We start from the raw sequence: 13,027 nt of genomic DNA on the forward strand, positions 1-13,027 counted from the left end.
GAGGTACCAGATTTTTTAAAATCGGTCCTGGGGAATCGGAGAAATCTCACTTCAAAGCAGTGGACTCTGTCCGAGCCTGTTAATTGCTCTTCCCAGCCAGATATCTCGGGTTCTGTCTGACTTAGACTTTTTCTGAGGGTATATGCCAAAAGCTGGGACACTACAGGTGGACACTACATCTTGTTTCTATTATGCCAAGAACCAAAGATATCAGTCTTCCAGCAGTTGGTCCCTGCTCCAGCACCACAAGCCTGGTATGCAGTTTTATATTTTCGTCGGTGGATTGCTCTGGCTCCTGAACTCTGATCCCCAAGTCTCTAGTTTGGGATTCTGTAGTTTGTTATCCCATTGAAAGCTAAGAAATCTATTTCCAGGAACTGGAGATATCTGCAGTCAAACAAGCTGCCCTCCCACCGGAAAATGATGAATATTAAGCCCACTCCACTATCCAGCCCTCCCCTGTGTATTAAACACCCCTACCATCCTGGAAGTCATGTACCAGGGCCCCTTCATTCAGCCCAATGAACCTTCTACAGTTTAGTGTTCTCTATCCTGCCACATCTCCCACCATCTGTGCAGTAAAGGAGTAATTAGCAGAAATGACTGCTCCAGGTCCTACATGCTGAGCGGAAGATAGAACACTCCCTACCGCCCGCGGGACATCAAAGCTGCCACTGATAGCACCCCTCACCCCTACCACTGGAGGATGGGTAGGGGCCCCAGTGCATTGCTGTGCCCAGGGGCCTACACTATGTTAATACGGCCCTTAGTAGAGGACTTGAAATACCCAAGTACAGATTGATGGGAGAGGCTTCTTTAAATAGGCTGAGACCACCGACGTCTGTGATGAAGTCACTGCAGGAGGTTTACGACCTCATGGATTTTTCCATGGAAAGAAGTGAATACAAAATGTCCACAAAGGTCACTTTCAGCGCCTCCTTTCACCACCACCATCCTTGCTGCAAGGGATCAGTCTGAAATCAGATTTCTTAGAACAAACTTTACATAGGCCGTAATTCCGTCCGCACGACAATTATATTCCCTCATCCTACTGAGCCATTGTGCGAAAGCCCAGCAGTCGCCTCACTACATGTACTCAGCTGTGAGTAGAGAAGCGTCAGAGATGTGTAAATCTTCCAGAGTTGCTCACTCAAAAGATATATGAGCTTGTCTATGAGCATATGCAGTGGGAGAAAATTCCAAGAGTCATTTGCCAGTCGGAATTTTATGCAAAAAAAATCAGGGCCTATATGAGGAGAGCCCACTGTCACTGATCCCTCACTGTTGCAACTGGAATGCTACCCATAATTGCGTGTATTATTTACCCAAATACAGTAAACCGATACTCCACAGTACCTTGGATAGTTACCAATAATCCCTGGAATAAAGCACTTCTTGCTGTTTGCAGCCTGAAGACTTCTCCAAGATCCAACGCAACCATCCCTGGTGTGTTGTTCACTTCCATTACTGTTGCTGGGTGGACAAAGTACGGTATGAACAATTTTTGTGCTGAGTTTTTCGGTGGAAAATCCCCTAAAGCAAAGTAACAGAAAACAGAATTTGAACAGAAAATAAAGGACTGATGCAAATCACGTGAAATGGAAGTTGCTGGTTAAATAAACCCTCAACACATTGAACAATATAAATAGGAGTGATTGGAGATTTCAACCAGCGAGTGGACCAGTGCATCACCAGGCCCCATAGCCAAACTTAGGTAGGGGCAGAAAAGCGCCAAGAGTGGGCCACTTCTGAGTGTGCACACACACCCCTGTGCACTCTGTACACTCGAACAAGTCAGGTTGGTTCTTTGCGATCGTGGTGCCCCCGCCCAGTACCCACTCTGACACACCCTATTCCACGTAAAGACTGATCTGACCAACTCAGAATAGGACAAACATATGCAAAAAGTCAAAAGTCACTTTTGCGCTTGCGCTGTCTGCAAGAACTCACAGCTTGCGTCTGTGAAGAGGGATCCGTGCAGACCTACACATTGGGAGTACATTTTGGAACACACTGGGACTATGGTGGGAACAATCTCACAAAATAATGATTGCATTTTAAATGCACTCTGTAGGTGTTATGGGCGGTAATGCGCTTTAATGGCGGCTGGGCGTGAACGAGCCGGGATAGATAAACACTGCCTACTCTTATTTTTGAGTCATCCATGAATAATTCGCACAGAGGACCGGAGAAGTGGCACATTCATTTATTTTAAAAGATAAGTACATTGCATCTAGAAGGTTGATATTGAAATGTATTTGAGAATGACAAGTCTGTATTTTGTTGTAACTCCGTTACCAGTAAAATGTCAAAACTATTTCCGACACAATGCCATATAATTGAGACCATTTGTCCTTTCATAAAGTATGTCAATTATCTAAAAAAAAAAAAAAAAAAAGAAGAAAAGTTTAAGAAGGAAGTCGCCCAGAATTCTGGTAAACATCTGAAATCATTATATGCCCTTCAGAAACGCGAGCCGCTTCTTTGTCAACCTGGTCGGTAATTTCCAGCTCAGAGGAACGATTTCCAATGTGTATTCAATATATTTTATTGCAGTGTTTTTAGAGCACTTACTCTGCAGAGAAACATAATTGAATCTTTGCAACATTTTCTTTTCGAACGTACAGTAGGTGGAAGATTCAGCGCTAATTATGCAATTGCTCCAAAGATAACTGTGCAATGCATTCTATTGGTCAAGACGTTTTGGGACTGATTGTAGTCAAATAAGTTCGTCTCATCTAGCGGGATTTAGGGAGCTGTGTGTTTGCGTATAATATCCAGGCGCTCCGTTGTTAGCAGTGGCGGAACTTGTGAGTGGTGGGCCCAGGTGCACAAATGTAAGGAAGACTCTGACAGTGGAAGTTACACTAGGTGTGAGCTGCTTTTAAGTCATAGACAGTGGATCAGAAATAATGTACAGTACAGGAGTAATCCTTGACTCCTCCCTCTCCTTCAAACCACACATTCAGCACCTCTCACAAACCTGCCATTTTCATCTAAAAAATATTTCCAGGATCAGACCCTTTCTCATCCAGGATGCTACTAAGACTCTTATCCACTCACTGGTCATCTCCAGACTGGACTACTGTAATCTCCTCCTGACTGGCATTCCTGACAAATACCTCTCTCCACTCCAATCTATCCTCAGTGCTGCTGCCCTGCTCATATTCCTCACCAAACGCACTACGTCCACCTCTCCTCTCCTACAAGACCTTCACTGGCTCCCCTTCCCTTTCAGAATCCAATTCAAGCTTCTCACAGTCACTTACAAAGCCCTCACCCACTCCTCTCCCATCTACATCTCTGACCTTATCTCATACTTGCCTACTCTCCCGGAATGGCCGGGAGGCTCCCGAAAATCGGGTGACCCTCCCGGCCCCCCGGAAGAGCAGGCAGGTCTCACGATTTCAGGGGTCCTCTCTGCCCGGCCGCCCACTTAGCGAGTAAAGTGGGCGGTCCGGGCAGGAGATGACGCGATTCTTGTTGAATCGCGTCATCAAAGCCATGCCCCCTGCTGTATAATGCCAGTAATAGCGGCATTACACAGTGGGGGCGTGGCTTACATGACGCTATTCCACTGCCACGCCCCCATCCCGCCTCCGCCACGCCCCGTCTCGCCTCTGGCCCGCCCCCCTCTGGACGTAACCTCACTGCCCGCCCCCCTGCTGAGCCGACCTGGCTGCTCTCTCCCGGAGAGAGCAGCCTAGAAGACGGCAAGTATGCCTTATCTCCCTTTACACTCCCACCCGTCCTCTTCGCTCTGCTAATGCACGACGACTCTCCTGCCTACGGATTACCTCCTCCCACTCCTACCTCCAAGATTTTTCATGTGCTGCACCACTTCTCTGGAATTCCCTACCTCTCCCCCTCAGACTCTCCACCTCTCTACAAAACTTCAAACGGGCTCTCAAGACCCACTTCTTCACCAAACCCAGCCAAATCTCATCCTAACCCTCTGTTCTACACTCTCTATGTACCCCATCTGTGTCACCTCTGTCTACCCCTCCCCTTTAGATTGTAAGCTCTCACGAGCAGGGCCTTCTTCAGGGTGCTTATCCTTTTAAGCCGTCCATTGATTTTATTAACGGCCTCGCCGTCCACCCCCTACCCCCCCCCCCCCCCCTTTTTCTCCCCAATAACCACTCGGACAACTGAATTGCGATTTAAAAGGTCACAGCCAAATTTATTGATTGGATTAGAATTGGTACTCTATAAGTGGGTGGCGAGAAAGCAGTGCATACCCCCGGCTACAGCCTCCATATTAATTTCTCCTAGATTAAACAACGGGGCGGAACCTAAGTCCCGCCCTTGCGCAAGTTAGCTGAGCGGTACCACTTCCCCTCATTGGCATAGCACCGGTCCACCCTTAAGATGACGACCGTGTCGGCCCTTGAGGCCACGACAAATTCGCCAAGTATCTGGGGAAGTGCCGGCCAACCGACGTTGCGCTACTACAGACCGCCGAGGAGCACTGCTTGCCGCGCCTGCTGGACCTCTTTTGCCAGACCATTCCTAAAGCCAGAATTGGCCTGACGTTGCCTCCACCGGGCGCACTTAATTTCAATTCCAGTTACCTCACCCTCGCCCTGGTGATGCTGAAAACTCTGGACTGGCCTTTCGGTGCCACCACCGACATGACTAATTAACCATTCACTACCCAACTACGAGGGCCTCTTGCCCTATCATTTGGGCGGGCGGGTGGGTGCCTTCTTGGATCCTTAATCAGCAATGAAAGAGGGAGCCTGCCTGGCCTTCCTGGTCTTTTGTACCTCCCAGGTAACTCTCCTCCCCTTTCTCCTATAGGCCCCTACTGTGCTACTTGATCTATTCCCCCCCCCCCCCCCCTCCCCCTTTCCCTTAATCCCTGCCCCAGGCTCCTTCTTTTAAAAAACCCAGGACGCTTATTTATTCTTGGGCCTAATTTGTCCCTCGAATTCTTTAAGCCGTCCATTGATTTTATTAACGGCCTCGCCGTCCACCCCCTACCCCCCCCCCCCCTTTTTCTCCCCAATAACCACTCGGACAACTGAATTGCGATTTAAAAGGTCACAGCCAAATTTATTGATTGGATTAGAATTGGTACTCTATAAGTGGGTGGCGAGAAAGCAGTGCATACCCCCGGCTACAGCCTCCATATTAATTTCTCCTAGATTAAACAACGGGGCGGAACCTAAGTCCCGCCCTTGCGCAAGTTAGCTGAGCGGTACCACTTCCCCTCATTGGCATAGCACCGGTCCACCCTTAAGATGACGACCGTGTCGGCCCTTGAGGCCACGACAAATTCGCCAAGTATCTGGGGAAGTGCCGGCCAACCGACGTTGCGCTACTACAGACCGCCGAGGAGCACTGCTTGCCGCCATAGCCTGGTTCCTAGAACCCAGGCCCGCCACCCCCTGCTACCTCATGCCTTCCACTGACGCTTTCTGCTATGTCGCCCAAGAATATAGCTAAACCTTCCTCTGTCAGGTGTACTCCGTCTTGCCTGAACAGCCCCTCCTCTCCGAACCTCAACAACGGATGCCTGGCGATTGTATCGCCTTCTTCCGTTAATAGGCGGGCTACCGCTTTGTTCACCTTCCTTCTGACCCTTTCTAACCCCGGGCCCCCCTGCGCCCTTGGGACTATATCGGACCAAGTGATCCCTGTATTGGGCCACCTTCCCTTCAGCCATTGAATGTCAGCTTGTATTGCCGCAATCAGCTCGCTCCCCTTGCTTTTTCCCAGATCGTTGCCCCCTAGGTGTATTACGACCCTCCCTGGCATCCCGTGTGCCCTCTCATTCCTTAGCAACGTGTCCCGTAGCCCTTTCCACCTCAAACCCCTGATGCCTATCCATTCCACTTCTGCCCCCCATTTTTGTGCTAAATCCCCGGCTGATTTGTGTCTGCTGGCCCAGTAAATATACGAGTGGCCGACCATCCATACTCTCCCGTCCTTCTTTTTCCCTCCTGAAAAGCAGAATTACACATGTACGTTACCCCCTGTTGTATGCGGCCTTTGCTTGCGAACTTTCACGCGACCCAAATGAAGGCGAAAACCACAAAACCTCATTTTGTTTGAGGGCAAAATTGGAAAAAGTCCTTCAATCCCCCATTTTAATGGCGGGCAGCTTAAGGCCTTGGGTTTCGCGAAAGACGCCGCGCTGCTTTCTAGTCGTGCTTTTCCGTGCGTAAGTATACCTTGTACGCTCCCGACTTCCACCTGCCTAGCTTTTTGATCTCGCTTGCCGGCAGCCCCTCCGCCTCCGCGCAGGTTGCCGCCCCTATCCTAAAGGAATGGGTACCGTATTGCCCCACGGGCAGCTGCAATGCCCTCAGGCCCTTCTTGAATACGCTTTGGAACTGGAATCTAGTCAGGGGTGAACCGCTATCGTGCACTAGCCACTGCGGCCAGGGCCCTTGCGGGCGTCTCCGCTCGAAATCGCTTGCTAGTGTTACTGCGCATGTGCTTTGCTCTTCCTGCCTTCCTATCGTTACCCAGCGCCCCCGGCCTAACTGATCTGTTTTTGACTTGTGTATTTTGCAGAGCACCCTATCTTTTTCCACCGCTACGTTGCCTGCCATTAGGCCCGAATCTTTTGAGCTCTTGGAGCTCGCTACCAGCTCCCCTACCCTGAAAGCTCCTAAGAATGCGAGGGAAAAAGCCAGGCGGAAAAGCCCTGTTTCGTACTCATCCGCTGCAATGCGACTGACTACTTCTATTAAGTTCTTAAGCATGGGGCGCCCTATGGGCCTGCGCGCGTCGCCTGGCGTTGCCTGCTCCCTTGCCCACCCTTTTAGCGCTTTTGATAACAAAAATGACTTTGTTGGGTCCTCCTCCCCTCTAAGCTTTGCGACGTACGCTATCCCTGCGAGTGTTGCGGTCATTGCTGCCTTAGATCTCCCCTGGCTATACCCCTGCCACACGTACTCCAACAGTTCCTCGCGAGCGTTCTTACCCGCCTCTCCTTTTCCTATCCTGAACGCCTGCCATTCGCTGAAAGCCGACTCGTACGTCCTCAGCGTCCGCGGTGCCACTGCCTTTCTTGCTAGCCTTGCTAGCCCGGCTTGATAATCTGCCAGATATAATCAGGACAGTGTAAACCTTCCGACCTGGCTTGTGGTGCGAGCGCCCTGAATCTATCCCACTGGAACCTGGAAAGTGCATCCGCAATCTCATTTTCCACCCCCGGGACGTGGCGCGCTATGAAGTCTATGTTCTTTTGCAAGCAGCGCAGCACTAGGTGCCTCAGTAGCCTGAGCGCTTGTGGCGATTCCGCTTTCTGGTTGCTTATCGCATGTACCACCCCTAAGTTATCGCACCAGAATACTATGCTTTTGTTCGCCAACCTGTCTGCCCATAACTCCACCGCCACTACTATGGGGAAGAGCTCCAGCAGCAACATATTTTTTGTCCACCCGGCCTCTCGCCATGCCTCCGGCCAAGGCTGCGCGCACCATTCCCCTGCCAAGTAAGCCCCAAAGCCAACTGCCCCAGAGGCGTCGGTGTACAATTGTAGCCCTGTGCTGTGCACCGGCTCGGGCAGCCATACTCGGACCCCATTGAACTCCTTTAGGAATTCCAACCATACCCGCATGTCCTGCCTCAGCTCGCTTGATATGCGTATCTTATAACGCGCCTTCCTGACCCCGCAGGTCGCCCTCTCTAACCTGCGACAAAACACTTTGCCCATGGGAATGACCCTGCATGCAAAATTCAACAATCCTAACAACGACTGCATCTGTTTTAGCGTGACTTTTTCCGCCCCTGCGCATTCCTGCAGCCTGCCCCTCAGTTTTTCTATCTTCTCAACCGGCAGTCTGCACAGGCCAAGCTCCGTGTCAATCTCTATGCCTAGAAATGTTAGCCTTGGTGTGGGCCCTTCCGTCTTCTCTGCTGCTATCGGGACCCCTAGCTGCCTGAACAGCGCCTGCGTCGAGAATAACAGCTCCTTGCACTCCTTGCTGCCCTTAGGGCCCATTAGCAGGAAGTCGTCTAAGTAATGCGTTACCCCGCTCGCGCCTGTCCCTGCCTTCACGCACCATTCTAGGAATGAGCTGAACCTCTCGAAGAAAGCGCATGAGATAGAGCCACCCATTGGTAGGCATTTGTCTATGTAGTATTGTTCGCCTAGCTTAAAACCCATGTACCTGAAGGAATTTGGGTGGAGTGGTAGCAGGCGAAACGCGGACTCGATATCAACTTTTGCCAGCAACGCCCCTTCGCCGCAACCCTGCACCATGGCTAGCGCCTGCTCGAACGATTGGTATGATACGCTACACGCCTGGGGGTCTAGGGCATCGTTTATTGATTCGCCCTCTGGAAAAGATAGGTGCTGTATCAACCGGAACTTTCCTGCCTCTTTCTTAGGGACGACCCCTAGCGGTGACACGCACAGCCCTTCTAGGGGCGGCGAGGGGAATGGTCCAGCCATGCGCCCCAACTGTATTTCCCCGTCTATTTTGGCCCTGACCACCTCCGGGAAATCTCTTGCTGACTTTAAATTCCTCTTTGCTACTGCTGACACTGGCCTCTCTAGTGGTAACTTGAAACCCTCCCTGAACCCCTTTTCCAAAAAGGCCGCCTCCCCTCTTAGCGGGTAGCGGCCTAGCCAACGCTGTAGCGGTTCAGTATTTATTGGGGAGGGCGCCTTGCTTATCCCCCCCTTTACCTTGGGCGCGACTGCAGTCTTTGGCTGAATGATTTGCGTTGCAGCGCATGCATGTGTGCTTGTAACGGCAACCCGCTCCCCTGCTGCATGTGTGGGAATTAAACGCGTAGCATTTCCCTTTTGTTGCGGCGCTACCGCCTGCTTTTGGCAGAAAGGGCTGCCTGCGCTCTGTCGGTTGCGTCGCCTGATTTGTGACTTCCAGCCAAACCTCTACGTCTTTTACCCCAAAGCTAATGACCTTCAACCCTTCTTGCTTTTCTCTAAATTTTTCGTCATATTGCCTCCAAACCCCTGTTCTGGCCGTCATGTACATGGTATGTATCATGTGCATGTAACGGAGGATGTTCAAGGCCTCGGCCGGCCTTGTTTCAATGTAGCATGCTGCGAAAACATACATACCCTCCGTCCAATGCGCGTAATCTCTTCGCGCCTCCTCTTCCCTTGCGCCCGCTGCCTTAGCCGCCTTTAGACCGCGCTTCGCTTCCTCCGTCATTGCGAAGACGTCCACGAACTTTCCCTTACGTATACCATCCTTTACCTTTGGCCTAACCCCCCTCAATATTGCTGTATTAGCGCAGTGCACCATACTCTCCTGCGAATCTGGCCCTGCGTCCCCCTTCTTCCCCGCCTCCCTGCTGCGCTTCTTGCTACTCCTTTTGCATTTAAAATATTTTCTGAACTGTCGCCGCCTTTCGGCGGAGCTAGATGAGTCGCTCGAGTCAGTGTATGATTCGCTACTGCTAGAAAAAGACTTTCGCTCACCTGTTCCTGAAGCCTCGGGTGTCCGATTGACCATCTCTGCCGCTCCGTTCTGTCCCTCGTCGCGCAGCGCGCCCGCCGGGACTTGATCTGATGGTGGCCCTGGTGCCGGCTGTCTATCTTCTATGGAGGCTGGAACCTGTAACCTCACAGAGGATATGTGTAACGTATCTGCTGGTTGCGGCCGAGGCTGCTCCACTGGGTGCCGCTGCTGCCCTTCTAGCGGCTGGAGGGCCTGCGCCCTACTGCTCTGTCCGCGGTCTCCTGACCCCAAACTTCCGCTGCTCCCTGTCCCCATTGCCTGACCCGGATGCTGTTGCGGGCCGCTGTCTAAGGTGAGGGGCAGCCCGCATGACTGGAGGGGGTTTGCCCTGTGGAGGGCTCCTCCCGGGTGTGTGTAATGGCTTGCTGCTGCGGGCTGCGACGGGGGTGGGTACCATGGGGTTTGGGCGCTGGTGGGCCAGCAGCTCGCCCATTGCGGGTAATGGGCCGGGGGAGGGTGCAGCCCTGCCTGCCACCAGGGGGGGGGGGAGCGATGTGTGCTGTTGCCCCCACCCCATCTGCTGCACCGGTGCGTATTGCGGCTGGCTGCACGCCGCTTGTTCTGGCAGTGCGTGCGGTGTGAGGGAGCTCCGCACCAATATTGGTGGGTACGGGTTGCTCATGTGCAGCGCCGCTGGGGGTGTATGCCATGGCTCCGGCGGTGGGGCCTGTCCCGCCGGAGGCGTGCTATGCGGCTGCTGCGCATGCCCCATCATGTGCGGGTGCATGCTGTTAATGCCTTGGGATGCGGGGGGGTTACATGTGGGCTCCGGCGGTGGTGCCTGCCCCTGGTTTGCACGTCCCAACGTGTATGGGTACGTGCTAAACATGTCCAGGGATGCGGGGGGTGTACGTGCGGGCTCCGGCGGTGGGGCATGTCCCTCCGGAGCCGCAATCTGCTGCTGCCGCCTATTGTTTGTGCGCCCCCTCATTTGTGGGTCCGTGCCGGTGCCTAGGGCTGCGGGGGGGGGATTCTGTGTGTGCTCCGGCGGTGGGACCTGCACCGCCGAAGCCGGGGTTTCAGGCTGCCGCTGCTGCAGAGCGGCGCCGAGCGTGACGCGTTCGCTCGGCGCCGGAAGGGGAGGGGCTTGCGTGCCGAGCGACGGGATGTGCTGTATCACATCCCGCGCCGGGCTGTGCGTTGGCTCGCCGGAGCCTGCCTCGAGGCCGCCGCGCGCCAGCCAGGTATGGAGGGGGGAAGCGGGTGGAGGTCTCGCCGACCCCGGCCGGGTCCCGTGGCCGCGTGCAGTACCGCCCGCTGCCGCGGACTTCGGTGCGTCTGCTTGTATGAGACGCTGGGGGGGGGCTGCATTCCTCTTAGGCCTGGGCATGCTGTTTGTGCAGCGATGGGTCTTAAATGAACTTGGGCTAACTGTGTATGGATGCTTGAATGGGGACTGCAGTGTGTGTATATACCTGCAGTTTGGGAGATGGGGAGCGCAGGGGGGGTTAGTAATATAAATTGTACTTATGCCTTCCTTTGATTCCAGGAGCTGTGATGGTGGGTGCCTTCTTGGATCCTTAATCAGCAATGAAAGAGGGAGCCTGCCTGGCCTTCCTGGTCTTTTGTACCTCCCAGGTAACTCTCCTCCCCTTTCTCCTATAGGCCCCTACTGTGCTACTTGCTCTATTCCCCCCCCCCCCCCCCTCCCCCCTTTCCCTTAATCCCTGCCCCAGGCTCCTTCTTTTAAAAAACCCAGGACGCTTATTTATTCTTGGGCCTAATTTGTCCCTCGAATTCTTGTCTTACTTTAATAATCTTCAACTGCACCACATCCAGCAGTCTTCTGCCACCTGATACTTATTCCAGTGTCATCTGCTGATGTAGCTATGTTTATTTACCCTGTACTTGTCCTATACTGTCATCAACTGTAAGTTGCTGTTTTCCTGTTTGATTATTTGTTTATGTACTCTGTAATTGGGCGCTGCGGAACCTTTGTGGCGCCATATAAATAAAGGATAATAATAATAATAATAATACAGCTGAGTGTTAATTAGAGGCAGTAAGTCGCTGTGATCTTCAGCGCTGATAGGTGGCAGGACTTCTCTATTAGTCTGGCACACACAAGGTCAGCCCTGCCTACCTACAGTAAGGGGCAGATCCCTCAGGCAGCAGCACAGAGTATATCAGGAGATGAGTGATGATGAAGACAGGGCTGCATGTGACAGGGGCAGTGACATGATGTGAGGAGGGGAATGGAGGCAGCAGGAAGCCACAGACTGAGAGTTATATAGTGGGAGGAGCAGGATCCCCCAGCAGCACAGAGTATATCAGGAGATGAATGATGTGTCAGTGAGGACAGGGCTGCATGTGACAGGGGCAGTGACATGATGTGAGGAGGGGAATGGAGGCAGCAGGAAGCCACAGACTGAGAGTTATATAGTGGGAGGAGCAGGATCCCCCAGCAGCACAGAGTATATCAGGAGATGAGTGATGTGTCAGTGAGGACAGGGCTGCATGTGACAGGGGCAGTGACAGGATGTGAGGAGGGGAATGGAGGCAGCAGGAAGCCACAGACTGAGAGTTATATAGTGGAAGGCGCAGGGTCCCCAGCAGCACAGAGTATATCAGGAGATGAGTGATGTGTCAGTGAGGACAGGGCTGCATGTGACAGAGGCAGTGACATGATGTGAGGAGGGGAATGGAGGCTGCAGGAAGCCACAGACTGAGAGTTATATAGTTGGAGGAGCAGGGTCCCCAGCAGCACAGAGTATATCAGGAGATGAGTGATGTGTCAGTGAGGACAGGGCTGCATGTGACAGGGGCAGTGACATGATGTGAGGAGGGGAATGGAGACAGCAGGAAGCCACAGACTGAGAGTTATATAGTGGAAGGCGCAGGGTCCCCAGCAGCACAGAGTATATCAGGAGATAAGTGATGTGTCAGTGAGGACAGGGCTTCATGTGACAAGGGCAGTGACATGATGTGAGGAGGGGAATGGAGGCAGCAGGAAGCCACAGACTGAGAGTTATATAGTTGGAGGAGCAGGGTCCCCAGCAGCACAGAGTATATCAGGAGATGAGTGACGTGTCAGTGAGGACAGGGCTGCATGTGACAGGGGCAGTGACATGATGTGAGGAGGGGAATGGAGGCAGCAGGAAGCCACAGGCTGAGAGTTATATAGTGTGAGGAGCAGGATACCCAGCAGCACAGAGTATATCAGGAGATGAGTGATGTGTCAGTGAGGACAGAGCTGCATGTGACAGAGGCAGTGACATGATGTGAGGAGGGGAATGGAGGCTGCAGGAAGCCACAGACTGAGAGTTATATAGTTGGAGGAGCAGGGTCCCCAGCAGCACAGAGTATATCAGGAGATGAGTGATGTGTCAGTGAGGACAGGGCTGCATGTGACAGGGGCAGTGACATGATGTGAGGAGGGGAATGGAGACAGCAGGAAGCCACAGACTGAGAGTTATATAGTGGAAGGCGCAGGGTCCCCAGCAGCACAGAGTATATCAGGAGATAAGTGATGTGTCAGTGAGGACAGGGCTTCATGTGACAAGGGCAGTGACATGATGTGAGGAGGGGAATGGAGGCAGCAGGAAGCCACAGACTGAGAGTTATATAGTTGGAGG

This window comes from Pseudophryne corroboree, chromosome 9 (genome assembly GCF_028390025.1).
Source record: "Pseudophryne corroboree isolate aPseCor3 chromosome 9, aPseCor3.hap2, whole genome shotgun sequence".
NCBI classification, from domain to species: Eukaryota; Metazoa; Chordata; class Amphibia; order Anura; family Myobatrachidae; genus Pseudophryne; species Pseudophryne corroboree.